The sequence below is a fragment of the Eurytemora carolleeae genome, unplaced genomic scaffold (genome assembly GCF_000591075.1).
Source record: "Eurytemora carolleeae unplaced genomic scaffold, Eaff_2.0 scaffold1442, whole genome shotgun sequence".
Lineage (NCBI taxonomy): Eukaryota > Metazoa > Arthropoda > Copepoda > Calanoida > Temoridae > Eurytemora > Eurytemora carolleeae.
Window position 1 is genome coordinate 797 of NW_019402156.1, and position 6,148 is coordinate 6,944.

Here is a 6,148-nt window from a genome sequence, read left to right on the forward strand (position 1 = left end):
TTTTTTTAAAGAAATAATTACTTGGTTATTTTTTTTTGTATTTTTCCAATCCGCTTTTTTGTTTTTTTTCTTAAAGAAAGCCCAGAACAGTGAGGTTAATTGGATGATATGGTAATAAGGGTCTCCGATGTATAGGGATCTATCTAGAGATGGCTTTCTTTTTAATTGCATTCATTTATTGTTACTGATTGACCTATTTTGTTTGTGTTTCATTTTTAATCGTTTAAAAAAATACTTAATTTGGTGTCACATTGATTGTTGATTTTATTTATTAAAAAATAACCAAATTGTTCATGAACAATTGTACAATTTTAAATTGTTAGTTTTTGAAAACACAAAAGTTTTTCCATTTTCCTGAACACTTCAAGTCGTTCTTCCATCTTTTTTTTTAACAAAACCATCATTCACGAAAACAATGTCTATATCTATCAAAGTGTAAACTGAATGTATAGTATCTACTCTAGTTTATGAATATAATATTGTAATTTTGGCTTGAAAAACCTTTTATAGATGTACTATAGATTGTGACATTTTTACATTGTTAACTGTAAGTGTCAAAATCATCAGAACTTTTATGTATTCTAGATATAAAACAGATAATTAAATTCACCAATAAATTACTTTTAAAACTCAGATAAAAGTATATAGCATTTTTACAACTATATTGCCTATTCAGCTAAGGTTATAAAAGACCTGTTGGCCATCTTATACTTTACCAGTTCAATATCAATTGGAACAAAATAACCAAATCTGCAATTACAACAAGTTGAAAGAAGATTTCTAAGAAATGAAGATTCTATTATCTGCTTTTCTTCTCACCTCTGTGTTGACGTCGACGAAAGGAATTTCAGGTAACACATTGATGACTCCCTTCCTCTTGTTTAGAATTCATTAAAAAAAAACTGTAAAGTGCATTTAATGAGAAACACAAGTCACAATCGTTAAACGATAGTTTTATATTTCGTTTTTCAATTGTTTTTCGTTTTCAAAAACGATCGTTTCGTTTTTGGAAAAAATTACCCTCTCGTTTTGAACTTTTAGAAAACGAATAACGATCGTTTTCAAAAACGATCGTTTTTATACAATTGTTTTTAAAAAAACGATCATTTTTGAAAAAAACGATCGTTTTTGAAAAACAAATTTTATTGACGATTTAGTTAACGAAGGGTCGTCGTTAACAATCGTTAATAAAGGGTCGTCGTTAACGATCGTTCACGAAGTGTTGTCATTAACGATCGTTAACGAAACGACGAACTTTAAAAAAACGGTCGTTATTGGAAAAACTATATAGTTTTTCAAGAAAAAAAATTACTTGCAACTTTATCGAATGTCGTCTTAGATGAAGTTTAACAGTTGTGGGGGAGCTTAAACTTCTAGATATTTTCTTAAAAACTACTCAATGATTAGTGCAGATGCCCTTCAGGTCGGTTTCCTCTCTTTGTTAACGATTGTTAACGAAGGTTCGTCATTAAGGATCGTTAACAAAGGGCTTTTGTTAATGATCGTTAACAAAGGGTTGTCGTTAATGATCGTTAACAAAGGTTCGTCGTTAACGATGGTTATGAAGGTTGTAAATAACGATCGTTTAAAAACGACCATTTTTAAAAACAAACTTTAAAAAAAAACAATCGTTTTTAAAAACGATCATTTCGTTTTTGATTTTTTCGTCGTCGTTTTCATTACGAAACGATCGTTTTTCAAAAGAATGAAAACGTTTACATGCCTAGTCACAACGGTACACTCTAATTCTTTGACTGGTCATTGAAGACAAACCTTAAAATAATCTCTTTAACCCTTAAAAGGATTTTTGTATTTTTTTAATCGTAGGATACAGTTTTGTACCAGAAGTCCGGTTTTTTTAGGGATCTAATTTTTTCAATAAGCTGCCTTTGAAAATTTGGACAATAAACATTCATTGTGATCCTATACCTTTACTCAAATTCAGATACCCCATAAATAACAAAAATATCATGAGATGGCAGTTGTATTGATATAATCGCTGACCAATCTGTATCAATCTTATCCTTTATTTAGGAGGTGATAACTACGACTATTGGAGCCAACCTAGTTATGTAAGCCAAGCTAAATGTGCTAAAACTCAAACTTGGTCAGATCCTGGCAGGTGTTTGGACAAATGTTCCAAGAAAAAAAAATGCCCTGAAGGATTGGCCTGCAAAAAGTTTTGTCTCCTTGATAGTGGTTTTGAAACGCTCTTGAAAAAACAAAATTCTCAATATTGCAAGGATAATAAAAACATGGTCCCATTTGAGGGTGGATGTCTTCCAGCATGCAAGAAAAATTCCGACTGTAAGACAGATGAAGAAGGTGTAAAAACTAGGGGATGTAAATCAGTTTGTTATTTTTAGTTTGGTTATTTTTAGTTACTTTTAGTTGAATCGGTTCAAATGTTTTAGCCGTTTATATCCCTGTTCTTAATAAAGCATGTTTAAAGATTCAAACGTATTCTTTTTATTTTTTACATGATTGTGTGATGTTGATAACAAGAGCATTTAAACTTCTAACCTCCAGGTATTCTACATTGAAAATTATGTGATCATTTAAACTCAAAATGATCAATATTTACAAATAAAAAAATTTTATACATTTTTTATCTAATTTGGGACAAATTCAGCTTAGATAAATTATTTTGAATTTTGAATATCTTCTACACTTTCTTTCACATTTTAAAAGTGTATTGTTTTTTATCATTTGGTAATACCTAGATATTTTGAATTTGTAGCTAGGGATGGTTAATTTTCAATTTTTTGGAAAACAATCGTTTCTTTTTGTTAATGACGTAAAAAAAAGAAAAATTGAAAAACAAATAAGTCTTTTTTTCTTTAAGTTTCTTGGTTTGGTAAAGAAGGAAGGTTTTAATTAAATTGAATATTATTTATATATATATATTTATATTTATATTATTTATTTAAATATTTATTAGTTATGGCCTTTATTAGTTCACCTGCACCCTTGCACCCCCCCCTGGCTACGGGCCTGGTTTTACACACTCCGGACTTTTTACCGCCTTGTATCCTAGCCTATGCCTTGTATCCTAGCCTATGCCTTGTATCCTAGCCTATGCAATGCATATAAAAAAATGTATTTAAAAAATCCTTTGAATTACTATTTATTAAAAGTCAACAAATTTCACGGCGATTAAGTCAAAAATGAGAGGGCTAAGGCTAAAAAGCTAGACAGGGGGCGCCAAACACCCCCTCCCCCAAAGCCTGTTTAGGGTTAAAGTACCAAAGTTTATAATCCATTTAATGAGTTAATTTCTAGCCCTTACTTACGAACTCTTCAGAATACAAGGGTAGCTGGGGGGCAATGCTCCCCTCTTATTTTCAATACTTATCAATGCTTAAAAACCATATGTATTTACCATGTTTTTAGAAATCTAAATGAAACTAGCATAGATTAATTGGTCTTTGAAAATGTATTCTCCTTTTTCTCCTGCTACACTAATATCTTGATTTATAAGCCTTTAGGAGAAAAATTTAAGAAGAAGTCTCGATAATAATTAAAGTTTATTGATGATGCAACTGAGAAAAAAAACGGTTTTATAAAGCAGATGAAAGATGTAAAACCCTGGGGGTCAGGGTTTCTGAGTTGCAGAGTACGATTGCAGTGCTTAAAGAAAAGTTCCAGGTATCTTGTCTGCAAAAATCTGTCTTACATGTACCATCAAGCTTCTTTCAACAAACTTCTGACAAAGTCAGGAACTCAAAACTGTTTCTACCTGTATGACATCTTTCAGAAGGCTATCATGGAGAACTACGTGAATATTCCTTGCTTGGAGAAACTGCACTACGTTGTACACTACACAACACAGCCCTACGGCTGAAACATCATGCCAAGGAGAAAAACTTTTATTCAAAAAAGTCAAAAATTAGAAAAAAGTTAAACAAACTTGCCAACTAATAAGTTTGTTCGGTGATTATTATTTTGTTTAATAGATTTTTTAATACATTCTTCATGAAACCATGTAAACTTTATTCATGAGAACAAAAAAAATCCAAAAGAGTGACGTCTTTATTTGTTGTGTTGAGACAAAATCTGAGAACTTTTGAATCAACAAAATAAGTTAAAACCTTCCTCTCAGATCTCTGATTTAAATTTAAACTGAAATTTTACCCATATATCTTTTGTGAATTTTCGGGATTTGTTTGAACTAATTTCGTCAATTCAAAAGAGAAAGTGACATATCTTGCTGGGAACCATTCCTCTTTTGTCCAAAAATTACAATTTATGCTATGAGATTTAATTTAAAATTACTAAACAACTTTATTGGCGAAATAATTATTTTGGCATCTGTCAAAAACCAATGCAAGGTTAAGAAATTTAAAATACATTAATAACATTTTTAGCAAACAACTTAGTGCCGAACCGGGGGGGGGGGCTGACTGCGCCCCGTGTGCCCCCCCCTTCTTGTAGGATGAAATGGAAGGAGAAATTGTTCGCCATTTTGGATGTTTTGCGTCATGATTTTCATATTGCAAAATATTTTTTGAATAGTACGTTGAACCTTCTACAAGGAGTTAGAAAACTACTTGACATATGTACATTAATTGGTTTCTGCATTTTTATTCATGCTTAAAATGAAGTTTACAAAAATCCCCCCCCCCTCTACTTTAAATGTACAGGTTAACCTTTATGTAAAAGGCAGAGTGGGATTTATGTTGTGTGCAATGCCCCGAAAAATTCCAAAACAAGAGAGGGGAATCGAATCCAGAAAAATAATATCTGTGGGATGCTTGCGTAGAGACTGGCAGCTGGTGAGGTCTTAAATGTAAGATATGTGGCCGCAGCGCTCGGTACCCTAGCCTGTCCTAGCCGCAGCGCTCGGCCCAGAGAGTGTCATAACTTAACCTAACTCATGGCCTCAGCGCTCGGCCCCCTAGCCTGTCCTAGCCACAGCGCTTGGCCCAGAAAGTGTCTTAACCTAACCTAACCCTAAAAAAAATACTAATTTAATTATTTTTCTGGATCTACAAAATTCTTATTTTTTGGGTCCCTTTCCTCTTTTTCTGGGTCTGTTTCTGGTTTTCAAAAAAAGTTTAAAATTCTCAGTTTGTTGATCGGTTTCCTCTTTTAGGTCGTTTTCCTCTTTTTTTGGGTCCATTTCCGGTTTTCAGAAAAAGTTTTAAATTCTTAGTTTGTTGATCGGTTTCCTCTTTTTAGGGTCTGTTTTCAAATATTTTTTGGTCCGTTTCCGGTTTTGGAAAAAGTTTTGAATTCTCAGTTTGTTGGTCGGGTTTAAAAACTTTTTTTGAAAACCGGAAACGGACTCAAAACAAAGGGGAAACCGATCAACAATTTCTGAGAATTTTAAACTACTTTTTGAAACTGGAAACGGACCCAAAAAAAAAGAGGAAACTGACCTATGGGTATTACAGGTACATATATACGTACATGGAATGTTTTGATCGCAATACAGGATTTTTGTTACAACTGGCATGTTTACTATATGAACAATGAACGACGTAATTTACAATGGGCCTCAATATTTTATTCAGAACTATTTTAACCCTATCCCTGATGGGGTACTTGAAAACCAGGATACGCTGGGGGGGGGTCAATTTGACCCCCCCTCTAAATCCCATGTTGTATGTCCAAATATGACAAATGATACATCATTAGAAAGCTCTTGTGCTCTACTTTTAATATCTGCAAAAAAATTTGCAAATTTGCAAAAATTGAATTTTTTATCGCAAAATCCAGTTATATATTAAAAATGTTTGCAAAAAAAATTTGTCCAAAAAATGACAAATTATACATTTTTGAAAAGCCCTTGACCATGCCATTTCAAATATGCAAAAATTTTTGCAAAATTTTAAATAACCTGATATTTAATCAAGAAAAACTAAAAATGTGCAAATTTCCTTTGACAGGTTGTTTGCAAAAAATTTGCATTTTTTTTCGCAAAACTTGTTCAATCCGTTTCCTTATGTCATAGGCTTTCCAAAAAGCTAAATTTTATCAAAATCTGATAAGTGAAAGTGGGTCAAAACAAAGATTTAGTTTGTTACAGGCAAAAGCATGGTCATTCAGGCAGTGTGCCTGAGGACTCAGGCAGTTAGTATTAAAGCCCGGTTTTAGGCCTAAAGGGAGGGCTTTGGGTATGTAAGAAAAGTCAGAAAATTTCAAC

The 6,148-nt window shown here is 32.5% G+C and overlaps 1 long non-coding RNA gene across 1 annotated transcript; it reads left to right on the plus strand.

Annotated features, from left to right (window-relative positions):
- Window positions 1–701: 701 nt before the first annotated feature.
- On the plus strand, window positions 702–2,459 carry LOC111718022 (uncharacterized). The gene is made up of 2 exons (XR_002768977.1): window positions 702–851; window positions 2,035–2,459. It is a non-coding gene; the product is annotated as an uncharacterized LOC111718022 (long non-coding RNA).
- Window positions 2,460–6,148: the final 3,689 nt, after the last annotated feature.